This window comes from Accipiter gentilis, chromosome 34 (assembly GCF_929443795.1).
Source record: "Accipiter gentilis chromosome 34, bAccGen1.1, whole genome shotgun sequence".
Classification (NCBI taxonomy): domain Eukaryota; kingdom Metazoa; phylum Chordata; class Aves; order Accipitriformes; family Accipitridae; genus Astur; species Astur gentilis.
This window is the reverse complement of record NC_064913.1, coordinates 10,076,452-10,098,534: the sequence shown is the minus strand read 5'-3', so window position 1 is coordinate 10,098,534 and position 22,083 is coordinate 10,076,452. Positions and strand designations below refer to the sequence as shown.

Here is a 22,083-nt window from a genome sequence, read left to right as displayed (position 1 = left end):
ACAGTAAAGGTTATGTAGTTTAACTAACTTTCTGCTTTTTTATTTGATTTCTTGGAATGGTCTCATCTATTTTTTGAACCTTGAAATTGAGGTGTTTTAAATTTATATTAGAATTTACTTCACGTGAATGAGAAATCTAGTTATACTTCTTCACAGTTTCCAGACTTCCTTCTCATCTTTTTTAGAACTTTCAGGATTTTACAAGATACTCACAAGGGTATCTTATGTAAAAGATGGACCCCACAGTAATATTTGTTAACATATACATATCAACAAATTTTTGTTGTTTTTAGTCCATGAGACACTGAATGACATCATCATAAAGCTTAAGTCTGATCTGTTATCACAGGCTTCTAGTGTACTTGTCCATAAAAGTCAGACCTTTGAAATTGAAATATGAGCAGCCATTTATTTGATATTAAAACCAATCTGATGAGATAACTCCCTTTTGCAGATAGATACAGTATGTATAACAAGCACGTTCACCTATCACTGACAGTGACATGCATCCATGGATTATTACCTCATGCAGGTTAATTTTCAGCAAACTATCAAAGTTACTCAACATGATCTTGTTACCTTCTCATATAGATCCATGAAAAAAATTAATGCATCCCACTGACTTTTTTCCACAGATAAATTACTTCTTACTGAATGTCTTTTCTGAATACACAGAGTGTAGTTTCTTTTCTTTCAATCCTAGAAATATATTTTGGAAGTTTTTGTTTTGGTTTGGTTTTTATTTTTTATTTATGTTTTTCAGTTATAAAAATTATGTTTTTCTTTTTAAAGGAAAGCTAAAGATCTTCCTAGATATGCAGTTCTGTTAAGTAGAGGGTTGTGTGACTTCCTGCAATACCTTAAATTCATCATAGTTATATTTCATCTTGGTTTATATGTTTATACATGTTTCATACAAGCCTAATCTGAAATTAATTTTTAATAGTTAGCAGAAAATGGAAAATAACTGTGTTAACAGGTACTATCCATTTGCAAAAGTACCAGACTGAATCTTTATGACTGATGCTATTGACACAAACATAGTTAGTTTTGACAATTATAAAATATTACAGTTCCTCTAGCAAATTGCTAAATCCTATATATTTTATGATTCTGTCATCTTTAATTTAGTCTACAAATTGTACTAAAGCTTCTTCAAATAAAGTCAGTTTCCCTACAAAGATTGGTTCTTTAGATAATTCTCAGGCTTATGATATTTTTATTTCATCCTATCAGACATGTTAAAATCACTTTTTATAACCTGAACAATTCTCACTATATCTTATTTTTTGTTGTTACTTTAATAATTATTTATTCTTCAAGTCTTAATTTTGATCTAAATAATATTCCCCAACTGCATTTTAAGGTTGCAGTAATCGTTTTCTATCGTATATATTACAGTTAGTCATGCTTTCTGTATTAATCACAAAAGCATAATATTGTAAGTACTACTTTGCTTTTTTTAAATAGAAACATCGCTTTCTTTCCTTGCAATGACACTGCTATACAAATTGGAAATGTTTCTCTACTGCATAGTGCTTAAGTAGGAAATTAAGATGTACATTCTCAGTTTTACAGTTTTCCCTTCACTGGCACTGACGGTGAAGTTTGCAGGGGTTTTATTTGTTATGGTTTTTATTTTATTTTTTCTTTGGGTGAATATATTGAAAAGGATAATTAATTGTAGCACTAATGTAAGCTATCAGAAAGGGTTGTCTTCAGGATGTGAAGAGACCAGTTCTCCTTGCATTCATGCTGGAGGTAACCATGAGCAATTAACTGAAGCTGATAGAAACCAGGTTGGCAATATGGAAAACTGGATTGAATGTGACATTGTGGGTGATAAGAAGGGAGAATTCGGTGCAAATGCAGTGAAGTTTTTACTTTCGAGTGGAAGAGATGCTTTTGAAACTAGAATTATCTTTACAGTGACTTCAGCATTTTTGTTAAAAATGTTTTCCTTGTTTGGAAGTAATTGAAAACAAGATACTTCTGGCAGCCTCAGGTGAGAGACACCATACCTGTTACTAATGGCTGAGGTCATTTAATGCTTATTATTACCCACTTATATCTTGTATGCTGCTACTTCAGTTCCTCAAATATGTGAGAAGATCAGCTGTAAAGGAACAACAGGAAGTTTGGTATATAAAGTCAGAGAGAAATTATAAAAGCAGACAAATGTTATTTATGCAGCAAGGAGACAAGCAAGGGTCCAAATTTTTTGATAGATTAAAGTTCTTTAGACAGAAAGGGAAAATTACTTACATTTACCTTACGCAGCCCAATAACGCAAATTTCTTAAATCTGATCTTAACTTCGACTTCAATGAATAGTTTTGCTCTGTGTAAGACCTCTATGTGATGATACGAGTTAAATAAAAAAGACAGTTTTTTAAGGGTGGGTTTACATGACTGAACAGGCCTTGTTATAATCTGTACTGGGTGCAGGTGCCCAGGTTTTGGCAGCGGGAGCCGCAGGGGCCTCTGTGAGGAGACACAGCCGGTTCCAGCCGGCTCCAGCTGACCCGCCACAGGGCATGGCTGAGCCCCTCGGACAAGATGGCCGAGCTCCACAGACAAGATGGCGGAGCCTCTGGGAAAATGCGTTTAAGGGCAAAATGCTACACAGAGAGAGGAGTGGGGGGAAAAAACTGTGAGAAACAGCCCTGTGAACACTAAGGTGAGAGAAGGAGGGGGAGGCGGTGCCCCAGGCACCAGAGCTGAGATTCCCCCGCAGCCCGTGGGAGATGGCTGTGGTGGAGAGATACCCACACTGCAGCCCATGCAGGACCCCATGCCAAAGCAGAGAAAAAGAGTGAGGAGGATGGGGCGACAGAGAGGAGCTGTTGTGGACTGATCCCCCATTCCCCTTCCCCCTGCACCGCTTGGGGGTGTGGAGTGGGTAAAGGAATTAGGAATGATGGAGTGAAGTTGAGCCAAGGAAAAAGGAGGATACAGGGGCAAGGTATTTTAGGTTTTGCCTTTGTTTCTCACCATCATATTCTACAATGTATCAAATCAATTTTCCCCAAGTTGAGTCTGGTTTGCCCATGATGGTAATGGATGAGTGAGCTCCCTATCTTTACCTCAACCTGTGAGCTTTTGTATCTCACTTTCTCCGCCTGTCCTGTTGAGGAAGAGGGGTGGTCATCTGGTAACCATCCAAGGTCAACCCATCAGATAAGTAGTGTACCATAAGATTATACTGCATATAATTTATGTGATTATTATAAAATGGTTCTCTAAGTGCCTACAAAAGAAATTCTAAAACGTGCTTATATTTTGCAATTCCAGTCCTCTAAAGTCATCTTTTTTAAAACACTCTGCCTAATTGTTCGATGTTAGGCTATGGTACGCACTGAAGCAGGCTGAATACCTCTGCTGGGCTGCATAGCTGAAGCTGAATGAGCCAGGTATAGGTGTGGTTTCTGGTCACAAGAAAAACTGTCACGCAGTGGGCTAGTGGGGAAGGGTGACTTACCTCCCTATTACCAAAATGTAATTCTGTTTTTAAAAGGCTAGCTAAGTGTGTTTTTATTATGATCTTTGGCAGTAACTAAATTTTTTACTTTTATTTGGGCGTAAGCTTGAGAATGAGAGGAGCTGAGGACCCTCCTTTCATAGACACTTGGATGGAGAGAACTTAGTGTGCTGCAAGACACTGCTGCTGAGAATTCATTCTAGTAAGGGTGTTCTTCACTCTAAACTATGTGTCATAAGCACACTGAATTTAACTGGAAAAGTTCAGTTCATGTTTCTAAGCATTCATTTCCTCTTCCCCTATCAAGATCTATAGTGAAGCTGAGAGTTGTGCTATAAATCAATTGTGTATTGATTCTTGAACCAGTTGACTGGGAAGTTGATTTCTCAGCCAATGATCACAGTTGCATATCTCTTTTCTATGTGCTGCAAACTAGGAAAATGTTTGTCATGGCATATTAGCTAAAGCTGTGCATCATGTATTCAAAGACATTAATTGTTCTATATTGAGCCACAAATGAGCTAAATAATAGTACTAAACGTGAAAACTGTCATTATCTGCAAATGAAAAAAAAGCTATCATTAAAATATTTATAAGCACATTTAAAATGCTTTAACTAATTTTATATCTGGGTTCATATGGCCAATATGAATAGACTATATTTTGTATAATTTTATGCATTCTGCGTTTTTTAGTATTTTTACAGTTTATCAACTTGCTGTTAAGTTTTTTAAGAAACTCTGTGTGTGAAATCTTCTTTGATATGAAATGGAACTTCCCTCCTTCCTTGATTTTCATTAATACAAATTTTTCTAATTATTCTAGAGCTATGAATCCTTTCTATTTAACATGTTTTGTCTTTTATATTTATCTCTGGTTAGATCTGGTTACTCTACACATAGTTCTTACAGCAACCTTAGGTGATTATACAACAATTTTTTCTTCACCCCGTACCACTTCGGTTATCACTTATCAAAACTTACTTAAAACTGTCTTTGTTCCTGTAAATATCTTTACTTATTCTGCTGGTGCTCTTTAGTGTATTTCCTTTTTCTTCTGAAGACTGTTCAGTACATCAGTCTCACTGCTTTCTTTGTACACATCATTTGCTTCTTTTTCCTTCACACCTCTATTGAGCACGATGGTTGGACCAGGTCCCATGGCAGCTCTCCTCACTGCTGCCTGTTCTGTTTCATCATGTTCTCTTTCCAAGTACAAACTTTGCTTGCTTCTCAGTTCTTCGCTTGGTATTGTTCCCACTTTGCTGACTACCTTTGAAAAAGGTGTCTTGTCCACTCTTTTCTTATCTTCTGGTGACCCAAGATTTAAGGGGAAATGTTCAAATCCTTGTAAGTAAAGTTCTCTGGCAGTGATATCACATGCTATTTATTCTCCATTGGTCACATTAAAGAGCGATTAGGGCATATTAGCTTAATCTATATTAGCAAGTAGTGGGGCTCAAAGAGATCAGCATCAGACATCTCCAAAGCATGTAATAGTACTTGCAATGACTGGGGTAAGTGTGCATATACTACAGATGAGGAAGCAGTACGCCATACAGAGCCGCGTTAATAACAACAGGAAAGAGAGGGATAGTACTCCCTCTCTTCTTCCACATGCTATTGAAATTAATTATATACATACCTATGTATTTATATATATAAATATATAGAGAGAGAAAAATAGAGGTGGAGTTAGAGATAGATATGTAATAAATAACTTCTGCAGGAAAATTTCCTACTTTTACTAGTGTGAAATGCTCCTAAAATATTTCTTAGCATAGTACAATGGGTCTTGTCTATAATCAGAGAAGGTGTGTTATGTGACAAATTTGGAGAAATATAAGCTTTTTAAGGGTTATGTAAATGTCTGTATATACATGTATATGTACAAACAATACAAACAAACATATGTACAAAATACATACAATATATACAAATGTATACATTTATAATCTACCTTTCTTTAAACACATTATAGTCTACTCTTAACATAAAATGTGCACTGTCAAAATATATTCATGAAACTCAAGGGTAAATAAGTTTCATGATGAATGTTTTAGTTTTAGATATTGAAATGTCTGAAACACATTTCTAAGAATCTCTAAGCATACATTACAATTGTTTTATTCAAGTAGATTTCTTAAAAAGCATCAATTCCACATAAAAACAAAAGAAGAAAAAAAAAAAGTTCACCTAAGATATTGCAGATAAGTTAAAGGCACTGAAAGCGATGTGCATTTGCAAAAAGGAGTTCTACAGCTAGATACGCCTAATCAATCTGCATAGTGCTATCAGTGGTTGTAGAGTCTAAGGCACTTCATTTGTTGATAAGCATTATTTCAGCAATTGCTAACAGTAATGGTCACTCTGGCTAAATTATTTCCAAAAGTTTCCAAAAGTTTTCCAAAAGTTCCATTTAGATTGTACAGAAGTTGAAGTATACACTTATAAAAGTAAGGTAACAAATTATAAACAGTTTAGGATATAATACAGTAGAAATTAATGCACGATAATTAATTTTGAGATAAATTAATTTAGTTTCTCTGCAAAATCAGGTATTTTGCCTGAAATAGTTTAATACAGTATTTCAGATTTTAAAAGAAATAATTATGCATTGTTTGCTATTACTATTATGTTCTTAATGTGGAATAGATAAAGATAGAATGATGGCGTATACTTCCATAGACACTGTCCTTAACTACCCGTCATAACAGTATAGAACAACATATATGTATGTTCAAAACACAGCTTAAATAATTTTTCATCCAACCTTCCCACTTTAAATGTCTAACTCAGTCTTGAATACATGTATGAAATCTAAAAATGAAAATCAGAAAAAATAATCCCAGGTCTCTAGATACGACATTATTTGTCTCATCCAGCAACCTACTGCATTGATATCTGTATAGGTGGGAACTAGATGGAAAAATTTGACATATACAGAGAGTTTAAAAATAAAAAACTATTTATCCCGCCAAGGTCAATCCACCACAACTATTCTCACTTGAATCATGCATGTTAATATACAATCTGGAGAATGCAAAATGTTGATACAGCTATATATCTATCTAAAACCATTGGTGTTTGAGCCTAACAATGTTTAATGGGTGACTTGCTTTAGAATATGTTTTTGTACAATGTGTTCATCACAATAATAGCGAGATGTTGACAATAGGCAGTCTTTTGTCTGTTGTCAAAATCATATGTGAATGGACGTGTATGCAGAAGCTATCTCACACTTTTTGAGTTATTTTATTCCTTGCACATAATAAGCATACGTGTAAAGATTAACATTTTCACAGAATAGGAAGCTAAGATCCTGTCTTTGTCTTCTCTATTTTAGCAGAAATTTGCATTGTGGACTTTCTAATCAGACACGCAACCTGTTCTTTGACCTGATAAGAGTACGGCTGGACATTGTGAAAGGTAATGCAACTTCCCCTTATTGCTACCACTGATTGTGAAAAAGCCATAAATTTCCAGGGTTAAATCAATACAAGCAAAACTCTTGGCTTTCATCTTGACATTTGTAGCATGGCAAACCTCGTCTTTATTAAAGGAAGCAAGAAGACAGTGCATTTTCTGTTCATTTTTAATTGAGCATCATACTGAAGTGATTTAGTCTTTAGTAAAACACACATTTGTGCATGCACTAAACAAGCTTGATATAAGCCATACATTATTTTATGAATATTTTAAATTAATAGTTTGTTATTGACATGGTTGGTTTTTAAAAGACAGGCTGCTTATTAGTTATGCATACTTCCAACAGTTCCCAATATAAATGAAACTTTCTAACATTTACATTATAACAGATATTTTAGTATTTCTTAGTTTTATTAGGTTTCAGAGAGTATGTAAAAGTTCTAAATCTTTTTTAAGGTTCTTAATGTTTTTTCAAAAGCAGTGGCAGCTACTAAGATAAATTTGCTGAGATGTGGGCTCTCATCTCATTGTGCTCAATAAACTTCTTTGTGTTTGGCAGCTTCTCCCCCTGAAACAGCCTCATTTTATAGCCCTGCTGTTATGTTCTTGACCTTTGCCATGGCTGCAACCCTGGGGCATTTGAGCTGTCAGATAAAAAAGTGGAAAGAGAAAGAGACTGGTGAAAGTTGTAGAAGGCAAAAAGCTTTGTAATGCACTGATGAATTTCCTGCCATCAGATAGTTTTCACTTCCCCTCCATTGCTGTCACATTTCCTTAAATAATAGGGAGACTTTTCCACTAATGGACAATGGAGGCTGTTTGCCTAATGAGAACTTGCAGAGGCAGCCTGCCATGTGTCTTTATCTTTTAAACTGAGGTGAAACAAGCTTGCCTGGCTACAGATAAGTGGCTAAGAAGCAGTCCTATTCAGAAGTACCTGTCAGTAATTTATCTGGTTTTTTTGTATTCATATATACTGTTCTGTGTGCAGTAGAGCATTAAATTGCTTTCCACTGGGAGCAGGTCACATTCAGGGGTCGTCAGAACCATGCTACTGGATGGAACATGCTTGATTCATACAGGCTGTTTCTATCAAGATCTTGGCAGCTGAAATGTCCAACTAATTAGAGATTTTACATTAACATTTTTTTTTCTGGAAAAGCTGATTATTATTTAATATAATGCATGTAACTATCATTCTGTGAAGAGTTTATGTTTAGCTTCTAGAAGACCAAATGAATGGCTGCTGGTTGTTGTGTCAAGATTCACAATGAGTCTTTCAGTTTCTGTTAGTAAAGCTTTTTGTTGTAATTACTATATATTAGAGATAGATTAAGTTTCTTGTTTTGTCACTAGGTCCTGTTTTGGGGGTCAGGGGAGAGTGCTGTTGGACAACAGAGATAAATTTCAGGCTTATTTTTGTGGAGGTTTATTCAAGCCTAAGACTGTCCTAAAAACTTCCTCAACTCCTGATCCTGAAAGTAAATAATCTTGCAAATTTAAAATAATACATTTTTTCTAAAAGTCTATCAGCATGTTTGCAATGGATAAAGGGCATATTAGCTCAAACTATATTTTTGTTGCAACTTAATTTCTTTCTCCTAGTGTGGGTATGAGAACGATGTTTTGGTACATTTTGCTGCCCTTTCCCAACTTGCGATATTAAATTAATGCAATAAAGGACATGTAAACTATAACATAAAAGCAATATTTCTGTTGTATTAAAACTTTTTTTCCACAATCTTTATATCTGTAAAATATGCCCAGAAATCAGTTCATTATTTTCAGTTGAGAAGTGAATGTTCTATGCTGGGATGAAGCATAAACCAAATGCTTTTAGTTTCTTTCCACTTTACAAGAACAGTCTGTTGTAGACCAAATAGAAAACTTTACACTGCATGGACTAAGAATTATTCCTGTTTCTCCTTTCCCACCACTTCTACTGCTAAATGATACTTTTGTGATATTAGTACTTACTAAGGCTTTATGAAAGACAGCTTATTAGATCAATCATGTAGAATTCACAGTATTTAAATGAAAAATCCACTATACCTTCTAATCTGTAAATTAAACAATGAACTTCAACCTTGTGTGTATATCTAATAAGCAGTGGTGACAAATACAGTACCTACATTTAAAAGCTTTTATAGAGACATAATTCTTAAAATTCATAATTATTCTTTTTTAAAAACACAAAGCTAAAACTTATGTCTAGTTAAATGATATTGCAAATCAACCATGAGTTTCAAATACTGAACAGGAAATGGCATCACATGAAACCGCAACATTTTTCCTCCTTTAGAAACATGTTCTGTGTGAGTTGACTTTTGAGCATGTAATGCTAAAGATGTTGAACTTATTGAATACTGAAAAGTCTGTACCCAGTAATTCATACAATATTTTTCCTCCTTAGATGAAAATATTTTTGGCTAATGTTTTTATGTACATTTTTAATCTGGGAAGTGTCACCTAAATACCATAGATGCTCTTTCAGTGCTTGTGTCATTCATTCAATGTTTTTTTATATTCTTAGTTAAATTTTCTTATTCCAGCTGTGCTCATTTCTAGATAATGCATGGAAAGCAAAAGAAAACTAGGCACAAGACAAAGAAAGTTAATCTGTTGTAACTGTATTACTACTTAAGGAAAAAAATGTGCATGATTTTCTTAGCTCTTTTGAACACCAGTAGTAGTCTAGAAAATTACAGTTTTGGGTCCTAGTTGTAGAAATTCATGCTTCACTGATTGATTCCGTTTTCTTCCTGTGGTCCATAAGCTGTTGGAAGGGAGATGGGCTGTCTGGTAATTCCACAGCTATATTTCCATTTTGTTTATTTCTTTAAGCCTGATATTTTCATTTTTCTTTAAAGGAAAGAAAGATGAAGCTGTAAACCTAACTGCTGAATGAAGTAGAATTGCTCCTCCATAATTCTATGTTTAAAAACCGCTGTAATTTTTTCATTCCTGAAGTGCTTTTGTTTTGTTGACCTCTGGTGATAAGCCCATATATATACTGCTATAAAGCTTCTCTAATATTCTCTAATATACCTGGCCATCTTTTGTAAATGTATAAAGATTACTGTTTTGCTTAAATGTGAAACCGAAATGATCAGACAATTAAACCAGTATTGAATATTTAAAAGGGGAAAAAAAGCATCACTGCTCTATCATAGCAGAATATAATTAGAAATTGTCATGTAAATATGTTGATATTTTGATAGAAGCCTAAAGTAAATCACTTGTCATGATAAGAGAAATGAGAGGCAATCTGAATATCCAAATGAGATTTATTTACAGATTCATACTGATATGGTCCTCCACACTGACTAGAAAGTGAGGAACTAGTAGTCAGGATCTGTGATGGAACATTTTTTTCCATTCATACTTCCACATACTGAGGTTACTTATGGGAACACAACAATATGAAGATCTCTGCATCTTCCTAGAAAAGTCATGTAATCACAGGAAGAAGATTTGCCTTATAAACATTTCCTACAAGTTTAGGTTTTTTTAATTTTATAATCTTGTGAAATCCACTTGCCATTGTAAAAATATAGCTGAATACTATAATTTCACTGTAGTAGAACTTGCAAGAATCTGTGGCTTTCTGAGAATCCAGTGGCATCTTTACTCACTGATTTAAATACTAGGTCTGCTTTACAAACATTCGTCAATCCTCTTTAAAACTTTATATAGATCTTAGTTACCCGGAAGTCTACAAGAATGTGATGAAAGAGGTATTCTGGAAATCAGAACTTTGTGCTTAATTTAACGTAGTAAATTTATCCTCCTTCAAACCTTTCATTAGTCTGTCAATCTTCTTCATCTCCCATTTCCCTTCCTTTTTCTGTGATATTCTTGAATCAGTTTTTTTTTTTTCTAAGAGACAAAAGAAAAAGGCTATGCTTGCCAGCACTCATGGATGTGTAAAACCTTCATACTATGGTCAGTGCATTGCTGAGTTAATTCAGCAGTCTGTCAGAAAATTCACAGTCTCTCATCCCGTTCACTGTAATGGATGCATTAACTGAAGCTGTTACACTGCAATGATTTTTTTTTTTTCCCCTTTAGTTTTAATAGGTTTTATTCACTTTTTGCTTTTCTGGAGCTGTGGCCATTGTTTGCAACTGTAGGAAAATCTTATTTATGGGAGTTACACCATCCTGTATTAATTATATATAGGCTAAGTGCTTTATGAGTTTTATTGCTTAGCACCCCACAAGACTGACCCTTCATATGTAAAACTACTGTTCCAGTAATACACAGGACATTATAAATGTGAGAAAGGCAGAGACATTTTGAGAGATACAGTTTTTTCTTTAAATACACAGTGACTCTATTATACTGGCTAATTGGTTTGTGTGGCATTATTCCAGCATAAAATAACAGACATAATGCTTCTATGAACTGTGACTTTTGTATCATCCTGTTAGTTGCAAATAAGATTGCTGACCATAAAATGCGTTTTCTGTAACGAGTATCACTGCTGTATCCTGTAAGATTTAATTACAAATTAACTAGTTCAGCTTTATACAAGGCCTTGGAGACCAGGGTTTTGGCATGGCAATAAAGGCAGCTTAAAAGAATTTCCCCCCTCCCATTTGATTTGAAAATCAGGATTTGTATAGACAAAAATATGTTGTGCAAAGGATATGTCAGTTTAAGAATTGTCTAAAGAATTCTGCATGTACCCAGTGTTTGTCTATTGCATTGTCAGGTGTGCATAAATCATGACTGCAATAAGTAAAAGCTGGATTTTGTAGGCCATTGTTGAACATTTTTTTCTATGTATCTGCCTAAATAAGGATTACTGTATTCAGCATCTGAGAGCACATTGATTTTTCTTTTTTTTTTGTGAGCTTCCTGAAATTTGGCAGAAAATGCCTGTGCCTGAACTGATTAATTATTAACTACTATAGATATTCTTAATGCAAACAGCACAGCACAATGCACATCACTAGCTGACAGGCTATGGATGTGTTGAAGGCATACAATAAAAATAAAACACAGAAGTTACACTTTCTGACTCTTAGCAGGGAACTTAGATCCAGAAAAAAAGTATAGAAGTCTAATGGGCTACTGTGAATACCAGAATTATGTTTAATAATGTACGTATATCGCAATTCATTACTATCTTTTGCATGACTTATGGCCATGCAGTTGTCTTTAAAATACATCATTTAGTGACTACTTATTCTGTGACTGCCTGTGAGCTAACATATTTATTTTCTATTGCAGTGTAGTTAACAACATTTCTTTTTATCAGTTTGAAGTTTACATTGTAAAAATATTCTGAATTGTTGTATGTATAACTATTCTATAACATATCGGTAAATTACTGACTAATTTAACTGATCTTTAACTATGTGCCACTCTAAAAAGAACTTCATTCTATTGCTGGTCTATCCAAACTGAATCCCAGAAATCTTCTTTTAGAAAGCTCTTAAGATATTTTTTTTTAAGAATCCATCTCTTGTCTGAGACACTGGTTACATCTCAGAGTCCATATGAATTGAATTAAAACTGCAGTAAAGTGTATTAACCAAACTGAAATTCAACTTCCCTAAGGAGTGCAGTGTTAAGTAGGAGCAGGGATTCACTACTGTCACATATTTCTATTGGAGGAAATTTTCATATTCTTATTAGAAAGGGAGATGGAAAACGAGGTATTTTGAACATGCACAAGATTTGTTAAACCACATCCTTTGATAAAAATAAACTTCACATATCTGATGCCAGCCCCAGAAATCCTATGAAAGTAGTTTGGAATCAGAACAGTAGAGCTGGCTTTTGAGTGCCCGAAGTACTTGAAAAGTCTCTCTACAGCTGAGAATGTGCAAGTTAATTTCTCCTTAATGAGCTTCCATGGTTGTGATATTTGGAGCAAATAAGGGTGGATCTGTTGGCTTGCTGTTTTAACCCTCTCATTACACTCATCTCTCCATGTCTGAAGGGTGGAAAAGGGACAAAGTAATAAATCTTAAAAAAGCCTGGGTTTAGTATGCTATCTTTAAGCTTACTATGTTGGTATATCAAATATTTTTAAAGGTGACAATATTTTTTTAATTAGCTTACAGACACTGAAAATTCTTATTTCTTTATAAATTCTTACTTTTCTTAACAAACAGAAAACATGAATCAGCCTAGTGTGAAAAACTCTGTTAAAAAACATGTTCTATTTTAGGTGGCTTAAACTCCTTTTCAAGTGTTTCAGCATTTTGTATGAAATTATTATGACTGAATAAGAAAAAGAGGAAACCAGATTCTTTCGGGCAACATCAGTCACATGACATTATTTCACCAACAATAAGTATTGTTACTCTTATGCAGTGTGCAACCTCTACTGGGCGATCATTTTCAAGACAACAGTCGTGCTTTCTGTAAATCAAAATGATTCTGTGACACTGTTTGCTGTAATACCATTTCTGAATTAAAATTCATTTGTGTTTCTGCCACCATAGCTACAACATGTTGCTTTCTAAACTCATATTATAGAATGCAGCTTCATAAACAGGATACATAGTCTGATTGGTTTCTTTTCAAGGATGATATTTTTAGCAGTTTCAACAGAAGCAGTAGTGGTGGAATTTTTTTTTTTTTATTTTCCAATGAAGTGCTCTCTGTAGGAGGCCAGATACCATCAATTCCCTCATAAATCATTGAACATTTGAAAAAAGCTCTTTTAATATTTCACAGGAGGAGCAGAGTTGTTTATTCTTTTTTAGTGATTCTTGAAGTAGGTTTGCTAGTCATAATGTAAAGTAAGGGGAATGATTAAGTTCTGTTGAAGTCTGTGGGAAATTTGCTTTTAATCCCATGGTGTCTGAATGTCACCATACATGTTTAAATTCACATTACAACTTAAAAAAAAAAAAAAAAAAAAAAAAAAAAAAAAAAAAAAGAGGAGAAAGGAATGTTAAGATTAAGTTCCTTTTCCTTTTGGCTCCACATACTCATCCTTTGGAAGTACTTAGTAACTGACACTGCCAGTGGAATATGAGCTGAGATCTCTTTCTTAGCTGAACTGAATTCAGAAAACTATCTTTGTGTTTTTACTTTGAACTTGGTACAGACTTTTTTTCTTTAGAAACTGTATATGTTTAGATACATGGGTCTTTTCCATGGGCTGCAGTTTTTCATGAACTGCTGCAGCGTGGGTCCTTTCCACAGCCTGCAGTCCTTCAGGAACAGACTGCTCCAGTGCAGGTATCCCACAGGCAGCAGCTCCTGCCAGGAGCCTGCTGCTGCCCGGCCTTTCCACGAGCTGCAAGCTTCCTTCAGGGCATATCCACCTGCTGTGACATGGGCTCGTCCACAGGCTGCAGGTGGAGATCTGCTCCACCATGCTCCTCCACAGGCTGCAGGGGGACAGCCTGCCTCACCATGGTCTTCTCCACAGGGTGCCGGGGAATCTCTGCTCCAGTACCTGGAGCACCTCCCCACCCTCCTTCTTCACTGACCTGGGGGGCTGCAGGGTTATTTCTCATGTTTTTCTCCCTTCTCTCACAGCTTCTGCACAGTTTTTTACCCTTTCTTAAATATGAAAAGTTTGAAACTGTTTGTTCTCTCTTCTATTTAAATCTACATATTCACATATAGAGCAAGAATGTTTGAAGTTTAAACTCATGAAGTTGAACTAGGGGAAGTTCAAAGTCCTGCATCTCAGGAGGAGCAACCCATGCACCAGAATATGCTGGGGGCCACCCAGCTGGAAAGCAGCTTGGCAGAAAAAGACCTCAGGGTTCTAGTGGGCACCAGGTTGAATATGAGCCAACAGCGTGCCCTTGCTGCAAAGAAGGTGAATGGTATCATTGGCTGCATTAGACGTAGTATTGCCAACAGGTCGAGGGAGGGGATCCTTCCCCTCTATTCTGCACTAGTGAGGCCACACCTGGAGCACCGTGTCCAGATCTGGGCTCCTCAGTACAAGAGAGATATGGAGATACTGTAATTCTGTGATTCTCTGAAGTTAGAGTAATACTGGACCATGCTTAACTTAATGCTGTGAATGACCATAGATTTTAAGATGCTTAATTTTTATGATTCTATGTTACTTCAGTTTTGTATTTGTTTGAAAGTGTGGAAGAAACCAAGCGCAACACTTCAGTGTAAATGCACTTTGGTGTATTGCTTCTGCTTTGAGGAGGTCCATTTACAATTTTTTCTATATTAAGAGGGTTGAAAAACTTTTGCTGATTCAGAGCAAGTATCAGTTGGGAAAGTTCCCCTCTACATTGTTAGACACAAAGATTCAAGTTCCTGCTTTACTGAAAGTTTCTTAATCTAATCAGGATTTAAGTCATCCTCCTCAGTTAAGTCACAAATTCTATGACATAGCAGGAAGATATCTCTGATAATATTGATTGGGACATCAACATGAAAAGCTCTGATTGTTGACAACATTACTATGAGTTCTATAAAAAAAAAGAAATACAAATTATTAGCAATCTCTGCTTTCTGCTTTGGCATTTTTTCCTAGAGTATTCCTTCAATCCTCCCTGAGAAGCTCAACTGGATGCCTTTTTGTTACTTTCCCAGTTTTCCAGAAGTTCCTTTATAAAAAAAAGGAACAAAGGGGTGCTTGTCCAAATGATGGAGGGGGCATTTTGTTCTAACCACCATTTCAGTTGTCTCAATGTGGGAGTTATGCTGCCTATGCTTCACACAGAGTACTTAGAAGAAGACTGCCTCAGAAGATGGTTCTGAATCCCTCAGGACTAGGTTAGGTACCTCTGAGTAATCATCTCAGTTTGGCTACATAGCACATCTGGACTAGTGAAGGAGCTGAGAAGGAGTGGAACCTTGGTAGTGTTCTTTATCATCCATCATCCTGCATTGCAAAGGCAAAAAAATGAAAAAGCCTTTTCAGAAATCTAGCATCTACACTGAAAGCAAAATCAGCTTTGGGTATGATAATAGTTAAAAGTAGTAGGTAAAACTAAAAGGTAGTAGTGCAGTATGCTTATCTACCTCTCAACAGAGGCCATTGAATAGGAGGAAACCTATTAGAATGAAGTTTGTAATTGGTCATTTCCATTAATTTTTATAACATGATAAATTCCTGAACAGTTCATTTGGATTGTGGCCCTAACTATCTTGCGGTCTTAAAAAAATCTTTCCATAAGAGCTTATTATTTATTGATGATGTATGCAGATGACCAAAAATAGTAGTAATTTAAAAAAAAATAATTAAAAAATGATAAGGATTTTTTTTTTAAAACTGCTCATGGGGTGTACAAATACAAGTTATGTACATGACCCAAATGTACTAGGAATTTACTAGGACTTCCTTTTTTCTAATAGCTCCCTGTTTCCATTGCTTATTCTTAATGAACTCAGTCTATCAATTCAAAATATCTGTGATAATTTACAGAAGTTGCAGATAGTGTATATCAATACTGTGTTTAAAATACTGGAAGTATACAAGGTGAGCTGATTCCTTTAGTCTTTCCCCTTTACTGCAGTCTTTTAAAACACTATGAGAGCAGATCAGTTAGAAGAATTTCTATGTTCATACTTCATTTTCTTGTTATACCTTTGTAGCTTTAATATCACACATAGATAGAACTCTTGGTGGTGGGAAAGGTAATGGTTTGTCAAAGATATTTGTTAGGATCTCATGGTTTTTTCAGCTATTTTGCCATCACAAGCCACATATATGCTGATGACATTTTGATATGCAGAAGTAAGAGAAAAAAATTTCCTTTTGAGCATAGTTTTGCCATGTTAATAGACAAGCTCATGTTCTCTACATACTGGAGCCTCAATGTGCAGCAGTCATGCTCTGCCCATGGCTTGAGAATTTTCTCTTTACATTGTTGTTGTTTTCTTGTCAGTGTAGGATTTTAACTGTAAGTAGTTGCATCATTTGTGTTTTGCAAAGTCTTTTCTGATTGTTCTCTTGCTACCACTTGAAATTTTTTTCTCTTGTCCAGTTCCCAGAGGTTTTAAGAAGCTAATTTCATTACTCTTGTTATACACATAAGGCCTAAAATGATTTCCTATTCTTTTTGTATGTTTCTCCATACATCTGTTTTCTTGTATGATACAGTTTTATAAAATGTGAGGGGGTTTTGGGTGGAACTAAATGCCCATCTTCACTCATGCTGGATATACATCTTGCCTTGCATATATTGAAAATTTGCTGTCTGTGGGTTTGTTACATGAGTCTTTTGTGCCCTGCTCTTGCACTGTTGTGACTAAAATGTATGCATACGTTGGGCTAGGTCTTTGATTTATAACTAGCATACTGTGAATAGTTCTTCAAAAAAATATTGTAGACTGAATGTTCTGTGTGTTCAGGATACAGTCTTTTTCTTTTTTTTAATGTTCAGTGCCCTTCTTTGACAATTTCTGCATGTTTTGATTTTACTTTATTCATTATAATAATAATTACATCAGAATTACATTCTTCCTACAGAAGCACACTTTATTATCAACTATAGTTGGGTTACATGTACTGTTATTCCATTGCTTGATTTCTCAGAAGGAAAAAATAAACAGAACAGGGCATTTTATGCTCAGCGTTTAATACATTTCCCCACTGCAATACCTGGTGATGGCCACCCACTTCAATTTCTGTGTTCTTCCCATCAGGTACCCTTCATTTTTTCCAATGCCTGGAATATCCCTTCTTCCCACTGGAATATCCCATGATTTTTACATGACTCTAACGATAACATACATACATATATATATAACTATATGTATATATATCTATATATTTGGCCTTCTGGTGACCCAGTAAACAGCTAGTTCAGAGTAAAAATAAGTGTATGCTGACAGTCTAGCTAGCAACTAATACACAGAAATGAGTAAGTGCTGAGTTACTGCTGCCTTGTGGGAAAATTAAACCACACTCTTTCTCACCTTTCTCAGTAAGACATTTTATTAAACATGTAGACAGTATGTACTTTGAGAAGTCTTAAATAGTAAATGAAGCTAAATATGCATTTAGTTACTTTTTTCCTTTTTTTTTTCCTTTCCCTCCCTTTTCCCCCCAAATCTCATACCTTTTCTTTTCACTTTTTTTAGTAGGATTACTGTGAAAGATCTGTTCACTGAACACACTGCTGCTGTTTTATCTTATAAAAGAACCCTGACTATCATTCTCTTATGTGCTGCTGGAGGAAATTTTGGTTTATTGACTTGTCCCACCTAGATCAGGTCTTTGGGAACCAGGTGCTTATAAAATTCTGGATGAAAGCTTTATATCTATTAGTTTCTGTCTTAGGTTGTTCCTAGGGAAAAAAACCCGCACAAGATGGGCTTCATTGTACATGAAGCCTATGTTCTTTTAGCAGATCAGCCCATAAAAAAAAAGCAAGGTACAAGAGGCTAGAACCAGTTAGTCCCTTCTATCTAGGGAAGATAAACCAATCAGATTGGCATGTATAAATGTAATAACACAAGCAGCATTTTTTGCTTTTCTATGGCTTCTGAAACAAAGAATATACCTTATCCTCATTAAGGTTTATGTGTACCATTGTAGAAACATAAATTCATTTAAATAAAAGTGGAACTTTTTTTCTTAATATATTCTTATTCTGCTGATTTTCCTTTCTTATTTTTGCCACCCTCAGTACCTGTTCAGCCAGATTGGATAACAATAACAAAAATATATATTGGGTTTGTGTGGCAAGGTTTTGTAGCGGGGGGCTACAGGGGTGGCTTCTGAGAGAAACTGTGAGAAGCTTCCCGTGTCCAAAAGAGCCAGTGCCAGTCAGCTCCAAGATGGACCCACCGCTGGCCAAGGTTGAGCCCATCAGCAACAGTGGTAATGCATCTGGGAGAACAGATTTAAGAAGTGGAAAAACTGCTGGGCAACAGCAGCTGAAGAAAGGAGTGAGAATATGTGAGAGAAACAACCCTGCAGCCCCCCAGGTCAGTGCAGAAGGAGGAGGAGGAGGTGCTCCAGGCACTGGAACAGAGATTCCCCTGTAGCCTGTAGGGAAGACCACGGTGAGGCAGGCTGTGCCCCTGCAGCCCAGGGAGGGCCCTGGTGGAGCAGATCTCCACCTGCAGCCTGGGGAGGACCCCACGCCAGAGCAGGGGGACACCTGAAGGAGGACCTGTGGCCCCATGGAGAGAGGAGCCCACACTGGAGCAGGTTTCCTGGCACCATTTGTGACCCTCCATGCAGGAGCAGTCTGTGCCTGAAGGACTGCAGCCCATGGAAGGGACACACACTGGAGCAGTTTGTGAAGAACCGCAGCCTGTGGGAAGGACCCACATTGAGAAGCTCATGGAGGACTGTTTCCTATGGCAGGGACCCCACACTGGATCAGGGGAAGAGCGTAAGAAGTCCTCCCCCTGAGGAGGAAGGAGCAGCAGAGACAACGTGTGATGAACTGACTGCAACCCTCATTCCCCTTCCCCCTGTGCCACTCGGGGGTAGCAGGCAGAGAAAAGTGGGAGTGAAGTTGTGCCCGGGGAAGAAGGGAGGGGTGGCAGGAATGTGTTTTAAGATTTGGTTTTATTTCTCATTATCCTACTCTGATTTGATTTGTAATAAATTAAATTCATTTTCCCCAAGTCGAGTCTGTTCTGCCCGTGATGGTAATTGCTGAGTGATCTCCCTGTCCTCATCTCAACCCATGAGCCTTTTGTTATATTTTCTCTCCCCTGTCCAGCTTGGTGGGCACCTGGCGTCCAGCCCGGGTCAACCCACCACAAAATACTGCAAGACCTTACCATAAAAGTCAGTTTCAGAATCCCTTATGCACACGGAGTGTAAGGAAGAGAACATGCTAAAACTCATCCTAAAAGGCTAATAGTTCAGAAGTATACAAAGACATAGTATCAAGGATTCTACTGGAAAGTTTTGTGTTTTAAAATGTAGTAAAAATGGCATTTTAACTGAAGCTGCTGCTATTGTTTTCCTCAATAATAGTAATTTGCATGTTCTTGATGAACATGCAAGGATGGATTTCCAAGAGAAATGTGATTTAAATAAAGAAAATAGTATTGTACATTAGGGTAATGCTTTTAAGATACGTTCATTTTAAACATAAAATAGGGTTCCCTGTAATAAGTAGTTCATAAACTTATTGCTTAGTCTTTTAAAGCAGACTAGTCCAATGCTTGAAATACACATCAGGGAACAATTTTGCACTGATGGAATAAACGCCATAGCAATCCTTTAGGTCTTTTTCTTTTCTCTTTTCTTACAGAACACAGGAGTCAATACTAGTTTCTCTTTTTCAATTACACAGGCAAAGACATTTCAGGCATGTAGGAATACTTTGAATGGAATCACAGGAAATTGTGAAGCTGTAGTTTGTTGCTTTTCTGTAATTTCAGGGAGAAAAAAATTATCTGCCACTTCTACAAACTTAAAATTTCTCTCAGCTCATCTGTGTTAAGTTTTGCGGTGTCTTGAGTTTCAGTGATAATCTTAAAATGTATACCAGAATACAGTATTTACCATGGCAATGTACACATCTATTTAAATTGCAACTGATAAGAAAATGAATTTTTTGCACTCAGATTGTAACTTTAGGTCAAAGGGAGGGGGTTTGCTTATCATTTATGTGGGCCGTGTCTTTCACTCTCATCTCTATTTATCACTCGCTACAAGAGACTGCAACACGGTGACTACTTAGGCTTGTTGGCCAATCAGCAAGAGCTATAACAAGATAAAAGTCCTTTGCACATGTCTGCAGATAGAGCAATCCAAATGTCATGGTTTTCAGTTGATTAATTTTACTCCTACACAGGCCCATATTAGAAATGCAGCAGTCAAGTGCTCTCTTTAAGTTACCTTTGAGAAAGGATCAGACTGTAAAATGCTCATAAAAGCAACAATAATGGGCAAGATAAAAGACTCATCTACTCCAACATCTTGTGTTAGACAGTGGCCAATTGTGGATGCAAGAATAAACTAATATTTCACTCAGTTTAACCTCACAGCTTCTGACATCCTGTAGCTTAGAACCTTCTGGACTAGAGTTTGTCTCTGCACCCTTTTGTTTGATACCACTTAGTAACCGCAACAGCAGTTATGTTGGCACAGCATGTTGCCAATAAGTTTCACAATTCATTTGCACATTGAGTAGGAAAAAAACTCTGCTTTAAGTTCAAGAATTCTTCTTCATTATTTCTTTTTATTATTCTTGGGGTTCGTATTGAGTAAAATTGTGAGTAACACTTCCTCTTTTTCACCGTCTCTGCATTATTCATGTCTTTCTCTCTATTGCAATCATATATTCTCCTCCAGTCATTTCTTTTTCCAGGTGAAGAATCCCAGTTGATTTAATATCTCCTCATATGCAAGTCTTTTCATACTTCATTTTTACTTTTACTTTTTCCTTTGGGTTGGGGAGACTGAAAGATGTTCAGCATTCAAGATAATATGAATTATGCAATTATGAAATACCACAGTAATGTTTTATGCTTTTGTTTTATGATTTTTTCTCTTTTCTAAAATGCCACAATTTTGACTGCTGCCGTTTTCATAAAATTAACTACAATGACTCTAATGCTGTTTCTAATGTGTTAGTTTAGAACCCATTGTTACATATATACACTTGTCTGACTTTTTTCCATAATTTTTGCTTTACACTGAATATACTGAATTTCTCCTGTCATTTTATGGTCTGGTTACTTGGTATCATAAAATACTTCTGCAACTCTTCACTTTCAACTTAAATTTTGACTATTTTGAATAATTTTGGTATCATCATATGTTCCTTCATTGTTTAATACCTTTTACAGATCATCCATCTATGAATATACTTTAAAATACAATTCCCTCACACTTCACCAAGGGATTTCCCAGGTAACCTTTCATTGTTAAAGCAACCATTTATTCCTGTTCTTGGTTTGCTGTTCTTTAATCAGCTGCTAACTGTGTAAGATGGTAGTGAATGCTTGGTGTCTGGTAGCTTTTGCTTTAGAAGATCTCTATTTCAATTAGGCAACTATACAACTTATTAGAAGAGTACCTACATAAATTGGGCCAGAATGTACTTCCAAAAATATGTTTACTGACACCTTTAACCTACATATTCATTCATTTATATTAATAAGTTTTAGACATATTTATCATCTTTGCTTATCAAAATACATAAATATATCACTATTTATCTAGATATTTAAGTAATTTTTAAAAAGTTATTCTGAGATAAATTTTAGCTGTCTTGGGTGGCAAAACAATGAGCTAATGAATAAGCTG

General features: G+C 35.9%; 1 protein-coding gene across 2 annotated transcripts in view; it reads left to right on the top strand.

Moving 5' to 3' along the window:
- The window catches only part of MGAT4C (MGAT4 family member C), a 402,472-nt gene that overhangs the window by 181,696 nt on the left and 198,693 nt on the right, over window positions 1-22,083 (top strand). Inside the window, exon 3 of one of the 2 annotated variants that reach the window (XM_049792434.1) lies at window positions 6,829-6,908. The gene's annotated coding sequence lies outside the window, so the exon portion shown is untranslated. Of the gene's footprint in view, window positions 1-6,825; window positions 6,909-22,083 lie in introns of both variants that reach the window. The other variant, XM_049792433.1, reaches the window with a different exon arrangement.